This window comes from Acinonyx jubatus, chromosome B4 (genome assembly GCF_027475565.1).
Source record: "Acinonyx jubatus isolate Ajub_Pintada_27869175 chromosome B4, VMU_Ajub_asm_v1.0, whole genome shotgun sequence".
In the NCBI taxonomy this organism is placed as follows: Eukaryota; Metazoa; Chordata; class Mammalia; order Carnivora; family Felidae; genus Acinonyx; species Acinonyx jubatus.
Window position 1 is genome coordinate 89,599,694 of NC_069387.1, and position 24,630 is coordinate 89,624,323.

The 24,630-nt window shown below is 43.0% G+C and overlaps 1 long non-coding RNA gene across 2 annotated transcripts in view; it reads right to left on the bottom strand.

Moving 5' to 3' along the window:
* The window catches only part of LOC106981357 (uncharacterized), a 37,527-nt gene that overhangs the window by 8,192 nt on the left and 4,705 nt on the right, over positions 1-24,630 (bottom strand). The window contains exons 2-3 of one of the 2 annotated variants that reach the window (XR_001431196.3): positions 14,912-15,042; positions 8,216-9,047 (exon numbers count right to left, since the gene is read on the bottom strand). This is a non-coding gene — a long non-coding RNA (uncharacterized LOC106981357). Of the gene's footprint in view, positions 1-8,215; positions 9,048-14,911; positions 15,043-24,630 lie in introns of those variants that run through there. The other variant, XR_008300319.1, reaches the window with a different exon arrangement.

Genomic DNA, 24,630 nt, shown 5'->3' on the forward strand with positions numbered 1-24,630 from the left:
TATGTGCCCTGGAGGAAAATGTGATTTTCCAGTATGCTTACAAAGCCAAGTGTGCATGTTTGTATTAAGTCACTGCCGGTAGCCCTAAGGCTTGAGACAAGAGGCAGAGCAATCATTATGCATTTGTTTAGCAGTTTGAAGAGGGGGAAATAATTCATATGATTTCTAATATTCTGTCTTGGCCATTAAAATGTATTTCTCTAAAAAAAATTATTACCGTATTTTAGAAGACATAATCTAACATGTTCTCATCTTTCTCCCTATGTCATACCCAGCATCGTTTGTCCTTGTTTCAATGGCCATTTGAGTGACCCAAGTAGCATCCCTGCATCACAGATCTCATCAATCACAGTGAAACTACACCTCTACTTTACTTCAGCCACTATTTCCAAGGCCACACCCTCTGGACTCCATTCTTAACTGAAGCTGCTACACATCAGAAATCACAATATGCTATCCTGGACTTTATAAAGACATCCTGTTGTCTGATCTCCCCATTTTTTTTTTTCCTGGCCTGTCAATGACCATCCTTTTCCTCCCCATCTACTCCATGGTTTCTTTGCAGAGGTTGGGCCATGGGTTCATCTGTATCAGTATTTGTCCTTACGGAAAACGAGAACCCCTGCTAGTTATTTCAAACAGATGGAATTTAATATTGGCAGTTGGTTATCAAAGACTTGGAAAGGCCAGAAGAGGAAAAAAAAAAAAAAAGAAAAGGAAAATGTGTAGCTATCCAGAGATTAAGAACTACAGGAAGCCATTTTCACTGTTGTGCATGAAGGAGAAAAAAAGGGAAGAGGTGTAACTAAGAGCCATGACCACTGTTCTGCTGAGGCCACAGAGAGCTTGCTCCTGATGCATGCAATGCTGATGCCTTTCCATGGAGGAAAGCGGGAACGTGGATCGACCTCCACCTGTGCAGCTCCTATGTTACTGCCAGGGGCCCAATAAGAAGCAGAGAAAGAAAAGGCTCCTCTAGTTCTTCCGGGTTCTATAATGAGGAGTCAGCTGTCAAGGGCATCCAGGAGATGCAGTTTTCTTTAAACTACAAAGGAAAGCACAGAAGGGCAAGAACAGACAAATCCTACCCTGTGGCTATTCAGCATTTATTCTCGCCTTTCTACCTTCTGTTTCAATTTCCGGTAACAATAACAATATCATGCAAATATTCGTCAAATAATCGAAGGTGCTGTCACTCTTTCAAAAGACGTACAGGCTCTCATCAGTCATTATATCTGTCTCCAGGTGATTTTAATATATCTTCTGCCTAAGTTTTCTAAAAATAGAGGTAATCATCTCCAACAATTCTTATACAATATAGGAGAAAAGAGAGGGAAAGTAAGTAAGTGGTGAATAGACACAAATACACACAAAACAAAGGAAGCCTGCACGGCTGCTATTGTCTTTGTTTCTGTGATTTGTCACCAGGATGCAATTTCACTCTCCTTCCATGCTCCCTTGGCCTCGGCCGGCACTTTGGGTCTCTCGGTTTCCTACCCTGATGGTGTGCGCCAAACCTTCACTGCTAAAGGGTGTGAGCCTTCAGTGGTCTTTATTGGTGCTGGAATTGACATTAACTTTCATCGCTGGAGATGGAACTGTTAGTAAGCGGAGTTCTCCGGATTTCAGTCTTAAAGCCTTCCTGTCCTCCTTGTGCTCCCCAATCTCATTTCCCCCTTGACAGCGGCAATCAATACCCAGAACCTGTGTCATAAGCTACATCTTTCTCCTTGGTTCAGTGGCTTGAAGAGCCCAAAATGACAGCCTCCACTTCCCAGTCTGTAAAACCATGCTTGTGTCCTCATGGGATCGTTTCTCACTTGAGATCTAAGAGCTCTACACTAGCAGAGCTCACGGGGCACCTGGTGGGCTTAGTCGGGGGAGCACGCTACTCTTGATCTCAGGGTTGTGAGTCTGAACCCCATGTTGGGCGTACAGTGAGTAAATACATACATACGTAAATATGTAAATAAGCAGAGCTCCGAAAATGATGAGATGGGAAGCTGAGAAAAATATGTATGAGTGGATGTGTTTACTTTTCTCAGCATCCTTGTCATTGAATAATGGGAAACATTTTAAATCAACAGCTCTCTTAAAATTTATCATACCAAATCAAACGTAATACTTTAAATATTGTATGTAAAAAGAGTATTAGTTTATTCTGTTACTTAACTGGGCTATGTTTCTGTGAATCTAGTCTGAGTTTGTGTTAAGTGTGGGTATGTGTGTCTGTCAAAGCCATCATTTCATACGAGCTCCTACTAGCCTGGGGATCTACCACGGCCTTGAGATCTTTTTCACATAAACAGCCGATAGCATAGATCTCCTTCATCTTTTCCTTGTGTAATTGATTTTCACAAAATAAAACCCAGAGCTTATTATATGTTTATCGCCTTAACACCATCCAACTAGTTTTGAATGACTTAATACACATTGTGGTTCACTGCTATCTTGTTTATTTGGAATCACTGATCCAACATTTTGAGGCAGCCCCTCACTCCATTTCTTACCACTCTCATCTCTTACCATGCTCCCCATCATATGTCAGCTGCAGCCACTCTAGCCTTCTTGCATGCCAACCTTGTTTCCATCTCAGGACTTTGCACTTGCTGTTCCCCTGCCCGGAACTCTCTTCCTCCAGAATTTCTCTCTCTGCTCTTACTCCCTATCCTCTTTTACAATGTACCAGTTTCCTTCAATTCATGTGTCAGTGCATGACGCTGTATTATATACCTATCTATTTGTTTATCATCAGTCTTCTTCCCTAGAATACAAACTCTATGAAGCCAAGGACTTTGACATGGTCATGACTGGATCCCCAGCACTTAGAAAATTTCCTGAGACATAATAGATGCTCAATAAACATTTTTAGAAGAGTCTTTTAAATTTTTTTAATTAATTAATTTTTTTAATTTGCATCCAAGTTAGCATATAGTGCAACAATGATTTCAGGAGTAGACTCCTTAATGCCCCTTACCCATTTAGCCCATCCCCCCTGCCACAACCCCTCTGTTTGTTCTCCATATTTAAGAGTCTCTTATGTTTTGTCCTCCTCCCTGTTTTTATATTATTTTTGCTTCCCTTCCCCTATGTTCATCTGTTTTGTATCTTGAAGTCCTCATATGAGTGAAATTATAGGATATTTGTCTTTCTCTGACTAATTTCACTTAACATAATACCCTCAAGTTCCCTCTATGTAGTTGCAAATGGCAAGATTTCATTCTTTTTGATTGCCAAGTAATCCTCCATTGTGTGTGTGTGTGTGTGTGTGTGTGTGTGTGTGTGTGTGTGTGTACACACCCCACATCTTCTTTATCCATTCAGCCTTCGGTGGACATTTGGGCTCTTTCCAGACTTTGGCTATTGTTGATAGTGTAGTCTTTCAAATTTTTAATTCAATCATTCAACGTTTTAGCATTTTTTTTCCCAGGCTTGCATGATTGGACAGTTTGATGAAATTACTTTCTCTATCCACAAAATTTTTGATAAAAAGTATTCTACAGGATAAAGTCAACCTCAGAACCATGCGGCACTTCACCAAGTATTCTCCTTCAGGTTAATCTCTTTCCAGTAATTAAAACATCTTTAGGAAAAAATCCAGTCAACTCTGACTTTATCTCACTTTTGCAACATGTTTCTCTATCTTGACTACAAGATATGATCCAAGATCCTTTAAATAGCATAAAATCACCTTCATAAACTGGTCCCAAACTATCTTTCTAGTATTAAATCCCATCACTACCTCTTTCTTGTTCCTTTCCATTGATTTTGTATTTTTTGTTCTAGTCCCACTAAATTTGTTATGATTCCTAAAGCATACCATGTCCCTTCTCATTTCCATGCCTTAGCCCTTAGCACATGCTGTTCCAACTATCTGGAATGCTCGCCTCTCCTCACCCCACCTTCAGCTACGTATATCCTTATACACCATTCATGAGCTAGCATAAATATTACTTCCTCCATGAATCCTTCTCAAACTTCCCTGATATAATCATCTCCTCTGTTCTCTCTCAGTAATTTAGATTTATAAACTTTTGCATTTTGCTTATTGTTTGTAATCATTATCATATTGTTTATGTCTCTTTTCGGAGTTAAGACTGTGACCTCCTCCAGGGTATGAAATTAGATACTCATTGATGTCTATTAAACAAGTGAAACACTTAACAAAATATTTTTTCCATTACTTTTTGGAGTTTAAAGAAAGCAATTCACACCCAATAGGAGTGACTGATACCCCAGATTGGCTTCCACCAGAGTGGCACTGACCTTGGTGAATATTGGGGAATCCATCTTAGCCCTGCCATCTCAGAGGCTAGAATTCTTCAGTCTCCTTGGAATGGACTTATCTCTCAATGGCAGATCTGAAGTGATCAAGTTCATAGAGGTTGATAAAAATCAGCATACTGATTTTCTACTTTATAAGAAAAGCCTAACTGTCCAGAGAATTGAATTCTCACATCAACATTATTAGTGTATTATCTCCTTATAGGCAAGCTATATATGAAGCAGTATGATATGGTACAGGGGGATTGATTGATTTTAAGTATTTCTTGGTGAAGGAAGCTTGAGACCATCTCATGCACTAGGGAAACAGTGCCTTCAAGGACACTATGATGTTTGAGGTTGCCTAGCCAAGGCTGCCACTCCCTGGGCAGGGCCTGGGGGATCACCTTCAGCTTGGCAGCTCACCATCCATTTCTTGTGTAGCTACGGTCAACCAACATGTCTTTGCCCAAACAGGACCTAAAGAAATGTCACTGAATGCCTGGTGACTAAGTTACATTCGTATTTGAGTTCCCATTCTTCCCATTTATATATTCATGGATATTCTCCCGGTTTTTTCCTGTTCATATTTACTGTGTGTGGATCTAACTAATTTAACTTCAAGCACAACTGTATTGTTGACTCATTGTCAACTCTAATGACAAGACCTAAAAGGGTTGAGTAATGAATCAAGGTCTTGCAGTTTGCCAATGGACAAGGCAAAAATTCAACCTTGATCTTACTGCTTTAATCTGGTATGCTTTTCACTATACTTCTCTAAGTGGAAATACCTACTAATAATTGTACAAGCAGATGAATTCTTAACCTTTTCTTCCTGATTAAAGGTATTTTTCTTTAAAAGGCTTAAAAACATGCATATACTTTGAGACCTTTTTCTTAAGTTTTTTTAAAATTTCTTTTTAATGTTTATTTTTGAGAGAGAGAGAGAGGGAGAATGTCAGCAGGGGAGGGGTAGAGAGAGAGGGAGACACAGAATCCGAATCAGACTCCAGGCTCTGAGCTGTCAGCACAGAGCCCGATGCAGGGCTTGAACTCACAGACCGTGAGATCATGACCTGAGCCAAAGTCAGAAGCTTAACCGACTGAGCCACCCAGGAGCCCCCTTAAGTTTTTGTTTAAGTTCCAGTTAGTTAACATACAGTATATGTTAGTTTCAGGTGTACAATTTTTTAAATGTTTATTTATTTATTCTGAGAGAGAGAGAGAGAGAGAGAGAGAGAGAGTGAGAGCAGGGGAAGAGGCCCAGAGAGTCGAGGCTCGATTCCATAAACCGTGAGATCTTGACCTGAGCCAAAATCCAGAGTCAGATGCTTAACCGACTGAGCCACCGAGGAGCCCTGAGGAGTCCAATTAATTTAGTGATTCAACACCTACATATAATACCTGGTGCTAATGACAAGTACACTATTTAGTCCCCATCCCCCCACCCACCTCCCCTCTGGCAACCATCGGTTTGTTCTATATAGTTAAATGTCTTGTTTCTTGGTTTACCTCTCTTTTTTCCCCTATGATCATTTGTTTTGTTTTTTAAATTCCACACGAGTGAAATCATGTTGTCTTTCTTTGACTTATTTCATTTAGCACACTCTAAGCTCACTCTACCTCCACCCAAATCATTGCAAAAATGGCAAGATTTCATTCTTTTTAATGACTGAGTAATATTCTATTGTATAAATATACCACGTCTTCTTTATCCATTCATCCGTAAATGGACATTTGAGCTCTTTCCATAATGGCTATTGTAGATAATGCTGCTATAAACATCAGGGTTCATGTATCCCTTCGAATTAGTATTTTTGAATTATTTTTGTATTATTATTTAGTATTTGTATTTCGTAAATTCCTAGTAGTGCGGGAGGGCCTGGCTGGCTCAGTCAGTGGAGCATGTGACCCTTGATCCTGGGGTTGTAATTTCGAGCTCCATGTTGGGTGTAGAGATTACTTAAAAATAAAATCTTACAAAATCTAGTAGTGCAATTGCTGAATCATAAGGTAGTTTTATTTTTAACTTTTTGAGGAACCTCCACTCTGTTTTCCAGAGTGGCTGCACCAGTTTGCATTCCTGCCAACAATGTAAGAGGGTTCCCCTTTCTCCATCTCCCACTTTGAGATATTATTGACATCTATGAATCTATCTCATGGAAATAATCGTATTGGTGCAAAAAATTATAGCTGGAAGGATGTACATTTCTACATTATGTATAATAGTAAATAACTGAAATCAATGTAAGTGTCCAATAATAGGAAATTTAAAAAATAAATTATAACTAAATGTAGTCGTTAACACAATGTTCTACAAGAATGTTCATCTTACATTGTTAGTGGGAAAAGGCAGATTACTAAACACTATGTAAACAGGATTCTACTTTTTGCAACAAGGAAGTGAATGGGTCTATAATTATAGAAAAAGGACTAGAAAAAATAAACAAAAGCATCTAAAAGTAAGTGGGTGTTAGGATTATAATGATGCCACCTTTCTTTTCTGCTTATCTATATTTAAAAATTTTTTGCAAGGAACATGTATTACTTTAATTTTTAAAATAATTGTCATTATTTGAGTAGTTTTAAAATTATTTTTGTAATCTTAGATGATGGGATTTAAAGAAAAAACAAAAATCATATGCACCATATGTCAGTATTGGTAGCTTTCTGTGTAAGAAAAATGCTTTTATCTATTTCATGGGCTATTAATTTCCTATAGTGACATTCCACTATAGAGAAGCTCTTTAAATTTATTAATTGCTTGTATTTTTATCCATATAATTGCAGACAAGTCTGTTTCGTTGTTGTTCTCTGGAAGAGACTAATATAAGAATGAGGATAAGGACTCCCAAGCAAATATACAAGGGACTAAGCTTAATTTGTTAGAGCACTACCGTGTTGTGATAACAATTATGATTTTGTCTCCAGTGTGGGACAGTGGGCTGTATACTAGGGCTACAGTAGGTACCTGTTCATAATCCATCCTCTGTAAATATTGCATTGATTGGAACGGATGCCATGAGAGAGCGAGGGTAGATCGGCATGAAACACTTTTCCACTGGTCAATCAGTTAACACCACTATTTGTACAGGAAGTACCATAGCGGTTGGATCAAGAAATGTTAATATTTGATCAGAATTCAATTCAATTTTAATTTAATTTAAAAATTCTGGGAATTTAAGACCAGTGTAACGGAAAAGTAATGAAATGTCAGGTCCTCCAGGATGTATCCTCTTTATACTCCCATCCACTCTTTACACTCCCTCCAGAGTTCATTTGCTCACTGCTGACCTCCCTCTTGGACATTTCTGCTCTGTGCAGTGGGAGGTTCATTTGCTTGCAAAGAAACTTTTCTTTATTCTCAACTTGTTCAAAGGCATTTTCATCCTATCATCTCAAGGAAACCTGGCTCTCATCAAGTGCACTGCTTTGCTTCATTTACAATTCTGTCCAGGGAAGGGTGCTCATTCTGCTGTGAACCTGATGCCTCTAGGTCTGGGAGGGGCCGGTCCAATGCTTCCAGCTGCATGCTGCTGTCTCCCAGCCCAGGGCTGGCTTCAGGGGCATGTGTCCGGTGTAGTCACACAGTGTCCGTGCACAGAAATACCCCTGCTTGGGGCTTAATGCTCTATAGTGTTGTCTTGAAACTCTTAACAATTGTTATGGGCTGAATTGTGTCTCTCAAAACTCCTATGTTGAATACCTAATACTTAGTAGCTCAGAATGGGACTATATTTGAACATGGGGTCCTTAGGGGTGCCTGGGTGGCTCAGTTGGTTAAGCGTTTGGCTTCAGCTCAGGTCATCTCATGGTTCAGGAGTTCCAGCCCCATGTCAGGCTCTGTGCTGACAGCTTAGAGCCTAGAGCCTGCTTCATATTCTGTGTCTCCCTCTCTCTCTCTCTCTCTCTCTCTGCCCCTCCCTCACTCACACTTTGCTTCTCTCTCTCTCTCGAAAATAAATAAACGTTAAAAAAAAAAAAAGATTTTGAACATGGTGTCTTTAAAGACACGGTTGAATGAGGTCACTGGGGTAAGCCTTAATCCAATATGACTTGTTTTCTTGTACAAAGAAGAGATTAGGACACAGACACAGTGGAAAGACGTGGTAAAGGAAGAGAAACAAGATGGCTGTTTACAAGCCAAGGAGAAGGGCCTCAGATGAAACCAACCTGTAAGGGACATCTTGATGTAGGACTTCTAGCTTCCAAACAAGTGAGGAAATAAATTTCTGCGTTTTAAGCCACCCAGTCTGTGGTACTTCACTACAGCAGCCCTAGCAATCTAATATAACAATTTTACCTTTTAATTTATGTTTTGTATGTGAAGTCTGAAGGAACAGTACTCAAGAGGCTTGGAGCCACAGTTCATGAGTCCCACCTCCCACTGTCTCCCCACCTTCCCTGGTCAGATTCTTGGCTTCCTATACTTCCCCTCAATTCCTACACCCCCAGCAGTTGGAGTGATGCCCACTCTGCCCCTTCCTGTCCCCTCCCTGGGGTAGTGAGTGGGCCATGTCGGCAGAGCAAGTGCACCTGTGTCCCATCATTGCTCCCTGGCCCTGGCTGGGGACTGGATGCGGGCACAGGTAGGGCTGAGGCTGAGTGAACATTCCCTATGACGCATTTAGGTAGGGAACGTCAGGACCATCTCTGTTCTCAGACACAGCTGGCAGCACCACTGTGTCTGGTGGGTCCTCGGCAAGGGTTAGCCTCTTGCCCACCCCGATCCAGGAATTGTGGCTCCTTCACGGCTGCCCTTCTGCTCTGGTTGGAATGGTGGGCTATGGAAGGAGAGACCGACTTATTTCCATTCAGCTCAGGTGCAGCACATCAGGGAGGCAGAAATCGGAAGCCAATGGGCCTTGCACTGAGTCATGGGACAGAGCCCCCACGGGGCACCTGTGAGGGTCTGCACTCACTCTGCAAGTATCCCCACGTCCAAGGGACCACAACATGCAATTACAAGTAAAAACACCATGACAGGCCAAGAGACCGCAGAAAAAAAAGGAAAGAGTTTTCTATATTTTAGTAACTTTAGCAGCATTATATATAATTTTTAAAATTTATTTATTTTGAGACAGAGTGTGAGCAGAGGAGGGGCAGAGAGAGAGGGAGACAGAGAATTCCAAGCAGGCTCCGCACCCTCACCAAGGAGCCCGATGCGGGGCTTGAACCCACAAACCACGGATTGTGACCTGAGCAGAAACCAAGATTCGGACGCTTAACTGACTGAGCCACCCAGGCACCTCAACAGCGCTCTATTTAAATGGAGGCCCTCATATTTTCATTTGGCACTGGGCCCTATAAATTATGTCGCCAGCCCTGCCCAGGCCAGCCCCATACCTTAAGGTCACTACTTTTAGAGCTCATACAATCCGGGTATTTCATCCTGTCTCCTCAGTACCCTTGCTTCTGTGCTTATAATTTACTCCCTTAGCTCGTATCTTTATCCCTGCTCCTGGCCATCACGGTGTGGTGGCCATTCCCGGAGTGTCAGACTTAGCCACATCCAGCTCCCTGTTTCCCCAACCTTCAAATCCAATCTAGGAGAACAATTCCCTCTTGTGACCCACCCTTGTCTTTCATCACCCAACTGCTCCACCTCTCAACCTCAGCACTGTGATTTAGTGCACACGCCATGTGGCAAATCAACTTGTAAAAGAGAAGAGTAATGTTTACTTTGTAGGTTTGCTGTAAGGTTAAGCAAAATCATATATATATATATATATATATATATATATATATATATATATATATATATATATATATAGGATGTGCTTAGCATGATGCCTGGCACACAGATAGGTCTTCTCACTAAAAGCCTAGCATTTTCCCCTTGGGTCACAATTTCCTACCCTTGAGCTCCCACCCTCTTGTCCCCACCAAACTGGCATCCAACACTAAGATCTCCACTCTCAATCTCCCCCTTTTATGTCAGTCTATCACGACACCCTTGTCCATCCCCAGGCTTCACTCCCTACCCTACCCCCTATTTTTTCAAATGTTGGCAGGATTCTCATTTCTTTTCTGCCATAGCTGACCTGCAAAATATCTGCCCTGTAAAAATTTACCTAGTTCCTCTCTAGTTTCCTGTGATCTGCTTTCTCTGCTCCCAGACTGAAACCCTGCTGTGCTGGCGTGTGCCTGCCGACTCCAGCCAGCCCCTTCCTGCTGGTCTCGGCTCATCCGTAACCTCCATACCCCACAGTGGTTGTGAGAAGGCTTCTCTTCAAGCCTCCTGTCCTTTCCTATCCTCTGACTCTGAGCCACTGTCCCCGGTTTCGACTCCAGAGGTAAAAAGCAGGCCTTGGGCTTGACTCTGCCTTCCCTGTTCTGCTTACAGACACACCCCTGTATGTGGGGCCTCCCTCCTTCCCCCTCTTCCTGCGTATCTCTCTTCTTGCCTATTTTCCTTTACACTCTGGGTCCTCTGTTGCTTCCCAACTTGGTCAGTCATTCTTTCTACTTTACCATCAACCTCTTGTTCTCCATGTCTGCCCCTCCTCCGAATGATACCTTCTTCAATATTTAATTTACAGGGAAACCTTCCATCTCATCAGCCAGGCCCTTTGACAAAGCCTACCGTGCTGGCTCGCTCCCTTCTTCCACTTCCGACAGCTCCTCAGCTCCCTTGATAGAAGGCTGTCCTCCATTCCAGGGACATCTGTCTCTCTGAGACACTCAGTGGGCTCCTAACTGCCCATCTGTGATCAACATCTAAACTTGATCACACCTCATTTCTCTGCAGTGTCTGACATGGTTGAATTCTACTTCCTTCTGAAAAGGAATTCTGGAATTCTAATTCCTTTAGGTGGTCTCTCTCTCCGTTTTCTTTGCCTTCTCCTTTTTCGCCTTCTCTGCTGCTCCCTCCACTGTTGCTGTTCTCTCGGCTTCCACCCTTCCCCCTTCTCTTTCCCTCTCAAGCCTCCCTTGATGAATTCATTTGTCCTCGTGGCTTTATCCACCCTATCTTTTCTGACGACCCAGTGCTGGGGTCCAGGCCCACCGGACCAGAGTAGCACAGTGGCCATCACATTGCTCAGCCACACAGCTTACTGGCTAAATGCCTGGTGCAAATCATCAACTATGCAAGTTTTAGCCTCCTCCACCGGACAGTGAGACTAACAACACATAGCTTATGGGGTTGTCGTGAGGATTAAAATAATGCAGAAAAAGCTGCTGGCACATATAAATGCCTCAATAAACTGTAGCGACCCTGCTGTTGCTCATTGCCATGATATTTATTTATTTTTTAACTTTTTAAAGTGTTTATTTATTGTTGAGAGACAGAGAGGGGGGTGGGAGAGAGAGAGTGCAAGCAGGGGAGGGGCAGAGAGAGAGGGAGACACAGAATCCGAAGCAGGCTCCAGGCTCTGGGCTGTCAGCACGAAGTCCAACATGGAGCTCAAACCCACGAACTGTGAGATCATGACTCGAGCTGAAGTCGGATACTTAACCCACTGAGCCACCCAGGCTCCCACTCAATGTATTTTTGTGCAGGATTTATTACAACTCTGTTCATATCCAGCAAAGACCATTTGACAGGCACAATGCAATAGGATAAAGGCTAGGTGCTTGCCTACTTTTCCACTGTCCCGTAAGTGCTCATGCACCACCAAATGAAACCACTGACAATTTCCAGAAGGTACCATGTCCAAATAGCCTGTCTCTATTGCTACCCTACTCTGTACAGCCACCCCTGACCATCTCTCCCACAGTCCCTTACCAAATTCATTACTTCCACTCTAACCCCTGCAGCTATGATCGGCTTTTTCTAAAAATCGTTGCCTCTCAACCTTCTGAACTTCGCTTTTCAGTCCTGTCTTTGTCTCCAGAGCCTAGCACAATGCCTGGCACACAGACCTTTATCACCCCTACAGTGGTTGAGTCGATAAATTCAAAACACTAGAGAAATGCTTCATCAGCATTCCACCAGGGGTCACTTTCTTTACATTTTAGGAAGGAACAGTGCAGGCACTTAGTAAATCAATTCTTTATGAAAAATTTAACTTTGTGTTGAATTTTTAAAGTCATTTATTGTTTATTTAATGGAAACTGAAATTCTGCCATGTCGTACAAGCCTCACAGCACTATGTGATCTGCAGCCCTTTCTGGTTTTATGGATAATGTCAAAATTCACGTTTGGATAAAACCCAAAATTGAACGTGGCTTTTAATTTTGCATATTAAGAATTCAGATCACTGAATTTATGTGAAAGTTTCTTCCATATTTTTAAGGTTAATATCCTTAGGTAAGGATATTAGTATTTAATTAGTTTATTTCAAGTATGTTTATAGTTTATCCCAAAGACCAATTGTCTAAAGCTTTATTTCTTTATTCCTATTTACTCTGTTGCAAAAATAATGGTGTATTCCTACTAATCATCTTGATATGCCTGGCTTGCAGTGGACACTATAATTTCTAACAGTACCATTATTATCTCTAGGAGAACTGGCCACACAGAATGAGAAACTTTCCCTCTAGAGGGTCAGGAAAGACTCCCTTGAGGAAGTCGTACTTGTACAAAGATCTGAAGCAAGAGAGAGCCCAACGTACTGATGAACTGCACAAAATTCAGGATGGCTGGAGCTTAGGATGAAAGAGGGCAGTGGTGGGGAGAAGATAAACTCAGCAATTATCTGAGTGATCTCAGTAGTTGGCTTGCACCAGCCGGCTCAGAAAGAAACTTTTCATCACGTTTCATGCTATGAGCAATGAGAAGCTATTGATGGGGTTCATTTTTAGGATGACTTGAGTCAGCAAGACCTTTTAGGAGGTTGTTCGGGAAGACATAATGGTGGCCTGCACGGGGGTGATCCAGAGGAGATGGAGATAAGCGGACAGAGTAAGCATATTTTAGGAGGTGGAATTTATAGAATTTGGTGAGGAGCTGCAGGGGTAGGGAGGGCGGAGAGAGCCAGAAGTGGAGGATGCCTCTAGGGTTCTAGCCCAGGCAGTCAGCAAGAGGAAGCAGCATGCGAGGAGCTAGTGGAGGAAGGCCAGGTGTGCTACACGTGTCATGGAGTCACTCCACGGTCCCAGCAGCTGACCTTTATCACCCATTTCTCTGTGCTCCTTTAGTATATCATTTCTCTTTCGATTGGAATCCACGTAAGAACCACAGACTGTTGGAACAGTACAGGATCGCACAGATTAGCAACAACCTCATCATATATGAGCTTTAGGAATCACAAAACTCTCCAGCCTTCTGGGGCCCTCCTATACAAGTAAAATATCTCAGGTACCTATGCTTTGTAACTGTAGGAAATATAGTCAACACCCAACTATTTCTAGGTATTTCCAGGAGGATGTTTGCATGGCCTATTGTCATCGGGAACGAGCAATGCTCCATTTCTCCTTAATCCCCTCTTACTGCTACTTCCTTGCCTCCCCTTCATGCTCTGGCTCTGTCTCAATTCCTTCGCTCTAACTTGGCCCCAGAGCCCCAGGCTTTCATTTCTAGGACCTAGGGACCCAACGCTGTTGCCTGTAACTTGCTTTATAAAAGACTGGAAGGAATCGAGGAAGATTACTGAGCAAATTAAGGAACTTTAGACTCAGATTTCAGACTGCTCTGTGGGCTGGCCAGCTGCTGTCCTGCTAGACGTGCATGCTCTCATTTACAATAGGTGTCTTCGCCTGGTTCCTCTCTTGCCTGTTCTTTAAGACCCCAATCCTTTGTCTCCAGCCCATTTCCCAAATCAGTGATCATCCACATAAGTCATCTAAGGATAATGCCCTTTTCCACTTTATCTGTAGCAGTTTTATCAGTTTTATTTACTTATGTTTAATTTTTCTCATCCTTGCTAGACTCCGTGTCCTGGCTTTGCATGGCCAAGCGTTTGCCCAAAGCTGTTTTCTCTAGATGAACTCTGCTGCACTTTTCAAATAGTAATTATTTCCTTCCTGCTGTCTGTACTCTATTTTGAAGAGAAAACAGAAGCTCCCAAATCTAAGTGCACAGCACTGTCAGTGACAGATTTTAGAACAGAACATCTTTTTTCTGAGACATCTGACCTTGATTCCAGTATGCTTTCTGTACAAATCTCTCATCCTGGGGGTGCCTGGGTGGCTCAGTCAGTTGGGTGTCTGACTTTGGCTTGGGTCATGATCTCACAGTTCGTGGGTTTGAGCCCCGCGTGAGGCTCTGTGCTGGCATCTCAGAGCCTGGAGCCTGCTTCTGATTCTGTGTCTCCCCCTGTCTCTCTGCCTCTCCCCTGCTCGTGCTCTGCCTCTCTCTCAGAAATAGAGATACATTAGAAACAAACAAATCTCTCTAGTCTTTTGGCCTGGGACTTCTTGAGGGTGTGGAATTGCTAGCTAGCTCAGCACAATGCCTGGAGCAAAGCAAGATCGCCCTCCAGGAATGTTTGCTGAATGGACATGCTTCATCCCCATTCCCTCGAAATTCTTCTAGACTGGAGTGATCCAGCCTTTCTGGTGCCAGTGACCAACTGTGACCATTAGAGGGCAGCAGAGGTACAAAAGCACCCTGGAGGGGATGGCTGAAGTCTTGCAACCAAGTCAATCAGAAACATCAGTAACAGAAACCTCATGGAATACAGAATGCAGGGCTGTCAGGTTAGACGTAAACAAAAACAAAAACAAAAACAAAAAAACCCCAGGAAACTCTGGGAATACTTACATTAGAGATTTTTCGTTGTCTATCAGAAATTCAAATTATCTGGGTGCCCTGTGTTTCACCTGGCAACTCCAACAAGTGCCATTGCACATGAGCCTCATGTTTAAGAAGTGGCTTTGGTCCTTATCAGGAACCTGTTGGAAGGAATTTAATGGGGAAGGTGTATGGTGAGCTTACAAAAATCAAATGTGCACGTTCATCACAGAGGGGATTGACTAACGGTGTTAGCTTAGCCGATGTTAAAATCCGCCCTGCAGGAGAAAACTGTAATAGCACCTGAGTACTCAGGGTGGCAGATCCCTCCTCTACCCCTTCCTGCAGGAAATGTGACTGCCCTTGCATGCAGTGCAACAGATAGTTACCGTCGAAAGAGGATATGCAACATCTCTGTATGTGGGCATAGACTGAGCAATAATTGTTTAACTCCACGCACTGTGACAGCTATAACTTGTATCCACCCTCCTCCTTGATCTTGGCATCTTTCAACTTGAATCACAACCAATTCTCTTTATTCCAGAATCTGCCATTTTCCACAGATTTTTCTTATGATGCTTCCTTTCCCCAAGGTTCATTTTCTTTTTAAGGACCTCCTAAAATTATGCTGCTGCTTTTTTTTTTAATGTTTATTTATTTATTTTGAAAGGGAGAGATAGAAAGCAAGTGGAGGAGGGGCAGAGAGAGAGGAGACAGAGAATCCCAAGCAGACTCTGGGCATGGTCAGAGTCAGACTCCACCTGAACTACAAAACCGTGAGATCATGACCTGAGTGGAAACCAAGAGTCAGACGCTCAGCCAACTGAGCCACCCACGCACCCCCTGAAATTATGCTTCTTAAACGTACCTTTCTCTAATTAAGTGGAGGTACCCATTCTTAATGTAATTGATAAGCATAAACATGGAATAAGCTGAGAAACACATTTGTTTCAACACACACTTATTGAGGGCCTACTATGTAGGAGAAAGATGTCACCATTAAGAAACTCATAACATAGTTAATAAAAACATTAGAAACCAGAAGGGAAATTTCCCCCCGTAAGAAGTGATTGATCTGGGGTGGAGAGAACAACTGGTTCCTTGTAAATCACTGTTCTCCTATTCCTATGAATTTACTTTTGGAGGTAACTTCAGGGTAAGAAAATTCATGTGTATGTTATAACTGATCTATGGGAATTGGGAAAGCTACTAGAGGCTACTTTAAGTTGTTTCTCAAGGAGCAGTTACTTGCTTCCTCTTTTCGTTAGGTAGAACTGACCAAATCTAGCCTCAGTCATCCTTCTGTATATAGAAGCAACTGAAACACACACACACACACACACACACACACACACACACACACACACACTCGTACAGCCGCATGGATTCAAGAACAACAGGTACTAGTGATAGCTGGTTGGAGAAGGCAGCTTCTAACAATCCTAGAATGTTAGTACTTCAAAGACCTTAGGGATCAATCATCTGGCCCAATTTCCTTACTTACAGATGTGGTATCGGAGGCCCCCAAATTTTTAAAGACTTGTGTAACTTCCCTCCCCAAGCTTGAGATAGGGTTGGGACAGAGCTCAAGACTCCCATCTGTGTTTAAGATTAGGTTCTGAAAGACTAGATATGACGTCCAGTGACATTTGGGTAGTAACCATTTTCTCCTGGGAAAGTTTTTTTTTTTTTTTGAGAGAGAGTGTGGACTCACCCATGCTAGGAGAGGTAGGAGCAGAGGGGAATAAGGAAGGGAGAGGGGCAGAGGGGAGAAGGAGGGGTAGAGAGGAAGCGGGGGAAGGGCAGAGGGAGAGGGAGAGAGAGAATCTTAGGCAGGCTCTGCACCCAGAGCAGAGCCCGACTTGGGGCCGGAGATCATGACCTGGGCCAAAATCAAGAGTCAGACGCTTAACTGACTGAGCCACCCAGGAGCCCCTCCTGGGAAACTTCCTTAAGTCCCTGGCTTCTATGACGATTTTAGATTTTCCTCTGTCTCCTGGATGCTCACTTCTGACTCCTTTGCTAGTGCCTTCCTCTAGTCTACAAGGAATGTTCTTTAGGGTTCATTCTCCCACCACCCCCTGCACAATTTCATCAACTATCATTGTTTTAGTCAGTATAAAAACTACCCCTTCAACTCCCCAATTTTTCTCTCTTATTCTGATGATTTCCCTAGGATCCATATGTTCAACTGTTATCTAGATATTCCACAGACATCTCCAACTGTCCAAAACAGAACGCTTATCTTTTTTCTTAGCCTCCCCCAAGTTGGGCTCTCTTCTTGTATTCCATGTTTTAGATAGTAACGTAATTATCCACGCAAGTCTCCTTGTCCCCACACCGTCCCCCCCCACAAATTGGTCACCAAGCCCTCTCAAGTCTATGCCCTTCACACCTCTTTACCCGTTACGTCCTCTGCATCCACACAACCCTGCCTTCGTTAGGTCAGGAGTTACAGATTCAAATGCATACAGGAGGAAAGCAAGTGAGAAGGGACACGTGCCTTTAATAGGGGGCAGTGAGAACTATGACCAACTAGAGACAACGGGCCTCACGTAAAGAGGAGACAAAGTATGTAGTTTATGTCAATTTTTTCTAAGAGAGAATGCAGGCCCAGTATTGCCAGATATACTAAGTTTAGAAGCCTAAAGTTTTAATGCAAAATATTCTGACTTTTAAATGGGCAAATAATTTAATTTAAAAAACCCTCAGATATTGGATGGAAAACAAGCATACCCTGTCCCCCCACTGCCACCAGCACCACTGTGCCTGACCCATCCCATCGTCCTGCATCTAGCACAGTGCCTGAAACACAGTAGGTGATCAGCAAACACTTAAGTGAATGGAAATGGATTATGAGGTTGTTGTTGAGTGGTGTGCCGTTTAACCTTAAAAAATAATTGCAACTCCTGAGTTGTTATGCGCACCTTTTAGTGAATAAAGTGACACAAAAGTATTTCAAGAAAAAGTCAATTATTTTCCTTCTCTGTTCCCATACCCTACAGGAAATTGATACTAACAGTGTAGTGTTTATCCAGCTACATTTTCTGTGTGATCTTAAGACAGTTATGTGAATTTCTGTTTTGTTTTTGTTTTTCAAAAATGTAACCATACTTTACACATTAGTCTGCAACGTGCTGTTTTCACTTAATTATCCAGTATTGCCATCCTTTGGCTTAGTAATTAAGTTAGTTACTAAGTTAGATATTCTTTTTTTTTTAATGTTGATTTCTTTTCTTTTTTTTTTTTTAACGTTTATTTATTTTTGAGACAGAGAGAGACAGAGCATGAACGGGGGAGGGTCAGAGAGAGAGGGAGACACAGAATTGGAAACAGGCTCCAGGCTCTGAGCGGTCAGCCCAGAGCCCGACGCGGGGCTTGAACCCACAGACCGCGAGATCGTGACCTGAGCCGAAGTCGGCCGCTTAACCGACTGAGCCACCCAGGCGCCCCTAATGTTGATTTCTTATAAGACAGAGAGGAGGGAAGGAGAGAATCCCAAGCGGGCTCCATGCTCTGTGTAGAGCCCACCTCGGGGTCTCAATCTCATGTCCTTGAGATCATGAACTGATCTGAAATCAAGGGTCTGTTGCTTAACAGACTGAACCACCCTAGTGCCCTAAGAAACTTCATTCTTTTTAATAGCTGCATAATGCTCTTTAATATGATTTACTATAATTCATCCAACCACTTTCCTATTGACTAACAATCAGATTGTTCCCGGCTTCTTTTTGGTTTGAGAAAGATGTACAATAAATATCCCCATAAACTTATACAGGGCTCTTCCACGCCTTCTATTTCTGTGAGAGAGATCCCCCAAAATGGAATCACTATATTAAAGGATGTGTTAATATGTTTTAAAAGACACTTCGCAATCACTTTCAAAGGGTTCTAACAATTCACATTCCCAACCAGGTGCCTTTGGCAGAGTGAACAGGGAAGGTCCCACTGAGAAGATGATATATGAACAAAGACTCAAAGATGGTGAATGAGCTAGACACACAGATCCCTGGGCAAGACATTTCTGGACAGGGGGGAACACACTGGGCAAGTGCCCTGAGACTGATGCGTTCAAGGAACAAGAAAGAGGCCAGTGCAGCCAAAGCAGAATGATCCAAGGGGAGAACAGGAGGAGATACTGTCAGTGAGACTGATGGTAGGGCAGAGCCTGTAGAACCATCTAGGTTTTTGCTTTTACCATGAGTGTGATAAGGAGCCATCGCTGGGTTTTGAGCAAGGGAGTAATATACTAAGATCCTTTTAAAAGGATCACAACGGCTGTTACATTGAGAAATGCTCTATCGGGAGAGCACGGGGCGCAGGAGACCAGTAGGAGCTTGCTGCGATAAGCTAGCACAGAAAGGAAGGCAGAGGGGGGACTAGTGTATAAGCAGTGGGGATGGTGAGATCTGTCAGATTCTGGGCCTGTTCTGAAGGTAGAGTCAGTGGAACTTGCTGATGGATTGGTTATGGGATGGAGGAGACAGAGAGGAGTCAGGGATGAATCCAGAGAGTTTGGCTAGAACAACCACGAGGATGAAGTTGCCATCACTGTGGGATGGGGAAGACTGTAGGTGGAGCAGATCTGAGGGGAAAAGATCAGGGATTCATATTTGGCCATATTAAGTTTTACATGTGTATTAGTGATCTAAATGGGGGTTTTTGACAGGCAGTTGGAAATACAAGCTTATAGTTCAAAAGAGAGGAACAGACAGCAATACAAACTTAAGAATCACAGCATAACGAGGCTGCTGGGTGGCTCAGTTGGTTGTGTCTGACTCTTGATTTTAGCTCAGGTCGTGACCCCACAGTCATGGGATTGAGCCCCGCATCAGTCTCTGCTGCATGTGGAGCATGCTTGGGATTCTCTCTCTCTCTCTCTCTCTCTGTCCCTTTCACCAGCTTGTGCTCTCAATCTCTCTCTCTAAAATTAAAAGAAAAAAAAAAGAATCATGGCATATAGATGCTATTTAAAGACATGAGACCAAATAAAGAGAGTGTAGAGAGAAGAGCAAAGACCAAGTGGTCAGGGAGAACAGGGAAGACCAGAAAAGGCAACTACTCGGAAGCAGCAGACATGAGAAAGGGAGACAATCAAGAGATTGTGGCGTCCCTGAAACCAGGGGCCCAAAATGTATGAAGGCAGAAGGAGAGATTAGGTGCGTCCAATGTGGCTCTGATAAGTCATGTAAGAGGACAGCTGAGAGCTAACTGATAGACTGAGCAAGGGACCCCAAAGACAGTCACATCCTACTCCCCAGAACCTGCGAATACATTACCTTCCATGGCAAAAGGGACTTTGTAGATGGGATCATGTTAATAATCTGGAAATGGGGAGATTGTTCTGGATTGTCAGGATGGGAACAATGTGATCACAAGTGTCCTTAGAAAGGGGAGGCAAGAGGTTTGGAGTCAGAGGCAGAGGCAATGGGACAATGGAAGCAGAGTTTGGAGTGATGTGGCAAGGGGCGCACTGTCCCCTAGGGCCTCAGAAGGAAGGCATCCTGCGGATCCATTTTGAACTCCTGACCTCTGGAACTGTGTGATAATAAATTTGTGTTGTTTTAAGCAACTAAGTTTGTGGTACTTTGTCATAGCAGCAATAGGAAACAAATACCCCAACCATGGGGTATAGTGATGTGAGTGTCCTGTGTTCATGGCCACATGGTGGCCTTGGAGCAGAGGAGTTTCAGGAGAACGATGGGAGTAGAAGTCTGACTGAAGTGGGCTAACGAAGACCAGGAGAACATGCAGGACCTTTGTGCGAAATCAATTAAAAAAAAAGCCTGTTTCTGGGGGCACCTGCGTGGCTCAGTCGGTTAAGTGTCTGACATTGGCTCAGATCATGATCTCACAGTTCGTGGGGTTGAGCCCCACATCGGGCTCTGTGCTGACAGCTCAGAGCCTGGAACCTGCTTCGGATTCTGTGTCTCCCTCTCTCTCTGCCCTTCCCCCTGCTTGTGTTCTGTCTCTCTCAAAAATAAATATACATTAAAAAAAAATTTTTTTTTTAAAGACTGTTTCTGGCTGGCCAATTGGAAACGGTGATGCCTCGAGGTAGATCAATTTCAAATGTTGTGCCTCAAAAATGACAAAGTCCTGTGTCAAGCATTTTGCTTGGCAAACAAAGAATGAATTAGATTTCAGCCTTTACCAGCACCTCCTCTATCAAATGCCTTTGGGCAGAGCACAAGTTAGCCCTGGAGGAGAGGAATTGAGGATAAATAAATATAGACAATCCTATTAAGTGATTTTGGTGCAGGAGAGCTAAGAAATGGGTTGGTGGCTGGTGGGGGAAGTGAGGACAGAGAAATGATTTTTTTTTTTTTTTTTAAGTAGGCTTCACAGCCAACCTGGGGCCAGACCTCACAACCAACTGGACCTTGAGATCAAGACCTGAGCTGAGATCAAGAAACAGACACTTAACCAGGGAAGGGCTGCTGGAGTGAATGATCTTGAGCAGATGAGAGGGGCTAGGATCGATCTATCTATCTACTAGATATCGCTTTATTTTTGAGAGAGAGACAGAGTGAGAGCAGGGAAGGGTCAGAGAGAGGAGACACAGAATCTGAAGCAGGTTCCAGGCTCTGAGCTATCAGCAGAGCCCAACATGGGGCTTGAACCCATGAACCGTGAGATCATGACCTGAGCTGAGGTCAGATACTTAACTGACTGAGCCACCCAGGCACTGGGAGAGGGGCTAGGATCTAGACCATAATGTAAATGAGGACTACAACTGAGGGCTTGGTATTTGATAAAATCAGTAAGAGGCAACACGGCACAAAATAAGACCGTGAAATAATATGTTTGCACCAGGAGAACAATGACCACAAAAAGAAGGAAAATGGAGGTTGTGAGGCCAGCCAGGACAGAGTTGTAGTAAGTTAGGTGAGAAGGTACAGAATAAGGTGTTGGTATAACTTTCAGAATTGTAAATCAGGGCTCCTAACGAGGGCCCCAGGCATCAGGGGGTCTCACTCTTTGAAGTGGCTTCCTTAAATCTCCTCAGACCCTCTCCGGAACCTGGGACCAGCTGAGAACGGATTGGCGTCCATCTGGGTGGGGCGCTTCCAGCCAGAACCGGGGCCCCATGTGGGCTCAGTACCAGTTTCTCTGTTTGTGGATGATCTTTCATTGCCTGTCCAATGAGTGGCCTTGATCAGACGTCCCACGTTGCTCTGTGGTTCTCGGCTATGCTATCATCCTGGGGTTCTGTGGCCAGGTCTTGGTTCTGGGAGGGTGACCCGGCAAGCTAATTGCACCTACTGGGCAATGCAGGTTTTTGTTTTAGTTTTAGGATTGTGTGAGCATGAGATTGGGCTGCCAGAATGGCACTGCCATGTTGATTTAGGGTGGCCTAAATCGTTTATACAGACAGGAGCGCTGCAAAAAATAGTTGCCCATGGCTCCACACACCCTAGGAAGGGCCCTGAGTGAAACCTAGTAATGAAGGGGCAATCGAAGAGACATTTTAGAGGAAAAGGAGAATACATGCAATTTAGGGATTAATTAGATGTCCAGATATCTGAGTATCATCTTCTTAAGTGAATCCCGCCCCCCCCCCAAAGAAATAGTTCAAACCTTGTACTTCCCCCTATTATTTGGCAATGATACAACCTAGCAAAGAGATAATAGGTGGAGCTTTTTAAAGAGCAGTGTGGGAGCTATAAGGAAGCGTTTTTTTTTTTTTCTCAAAATGTGAAGTAGTGGTCAAATGTTACGGGGAAGGTGTCAGCCAACAATAATCTTTCCAAAACAGAGCTAGCCAGGAAAGAGGTAAGGAACATTCATTTCTCCCACATGCACTATTGATCTGAAACCGTGGAGCCGGGAGTTCTTACAGGTTGATCCAGCAGCTGCGTGAAAAGTAACCTCCGTGCAATTTGAGTTATGGATCACTCAGAGATGACATCATGTTGTGGCTGTCTTTATAACTGTTTTACACCGACTTGAGGATCTCAAAGGAACGTGTGTATGTTTTACAAATCTCAAACAAATAAGCGAAGGCAGAAAATCAAGGAGTTTTCTTTTGCAGCAATATTTGTCTCCACACAACCCCAGTGTTCTTGGCTTTGTGCACAGATGCTGAGAACACAGAGCTGTGCTTGGACACGCAGCAGCAAAGAACACAGGCGCTGGCGCCAGACTCCCTGGGTTCAAATCCCGGCTTGGCCGCTTCCAACCTTAAGCAAGTTATTTAACCTTTTCACAACAGTTTCCTCAGAAGTAAAATGGATATTTTACTGGTACCTACTTCCTGGGGCTGTTGGGAAGAGTAAAGGAGCTAATTCACTAAAAGCACTTGATGGCCGACACATCATAAGCACTCAAAATTAGCTACTTTTCTTGTTTATAAATAAAGGAAGATAAAAATACATAAATGTTCTATTTTTCTGGGTGTGAAAGAATCTTTCTGTGCCCTCTCCAAATTCTGTTTTCGTCTATGAAAAGTGGAATTTCACAGATTTTATCTTCCTTAATGAAATAAGCCATTGGGTAAAATGAACTGTTGTTATAGCTTTATGGCTTTTTTTTTTTTTTTGAGAATTTTCAAATTCTTTTTTCTACTGCCCTGCATATAATGGCTTTATCCTCAGTGTAATTCTCTTTCTGCATGTTACTTGTCTTTCACTCATTCCTTCCCTTTTTGCTCCTTATCATACCACCCTAGTTCTTTGTATCTTATTTTTCTTCAATGCTTCATGAGCTGGGTGACTGTTTTTTTTTTTTTTTTTTCTGTCTTTGACCAGAGGTATGTGTCATAGGTAGAATCTTCGCACAGATGGAGGGGTTTCCAGTCACTTACAATGAGCCCAGGAAAACACAGCTGGTAATCTGAAGGCACTCTGACTTCTGCAACCTGGCTGACCCTGTGGAATGCCCAAATATATTTCTGTTCCACGACGTCAGTCTTCTTCCTCTATTACTGATTATGGATTGCATAACTATTACATTTTTCACCTGTTCCTCGATGTGCACTTCTTCTGTTCAATAATTCATCCCAGTGCCAACATAGCACACTATCTTATCAATGTCAGTTTAATACTATCTCTGTCTCTATTTCTATCGATCACCATTATCTGAAATAAGAAGCCTCCACTCCCGTCATCCTCTCTCCTCTTAATGTCAGTGTAGCCCGTAGTACTTAGCACCACTTGCTATTTGTATTTCCTTGTTCTTTGTCTATCTCCTTCCACTAGAATATGCAGGGACTTGTTTTGTTCACTATCCTTCTCTAGTGCCCAGTAACTGTCCCGAAATACGTATTGACTGAATAAATGGGTTGTAACCATTTGCTGCTTCTCACTAATACTTTCCAAACTTCTGCTGCTTTTTCTCCCCACTTATTCTGTGAGATCAATAATTTTCATAAACTGCCTAACAGCTGAAGACCAAGACGGCCAACGAGGGATCTATCTGCAGCACCGTACCTCTGGGGTAGCAGAGTTGTTGTGTGTTTGCTTCTGTGCTTACTTCAATCATGGCATACATGTTAGGAAAGGAGCCTCTAGAAAGCATATTTAAGAAAGCAATAATTCTTTCATCAACATACTCTCCTAGAACTTAAAGACTTATATGCTGAAATAGAAATAGAAGGGCATGGAGTTAGCCCTTCACGTTATTTTACCTTGAGTAAAAACTTACATAATAATGCAGACTAAATTCAATTGTAATTGAGATAACCGGGGCCATTACTTTGTAACATTTAGAGACAGGGGCATAACATCAATGGCAATTACTGAGATCAA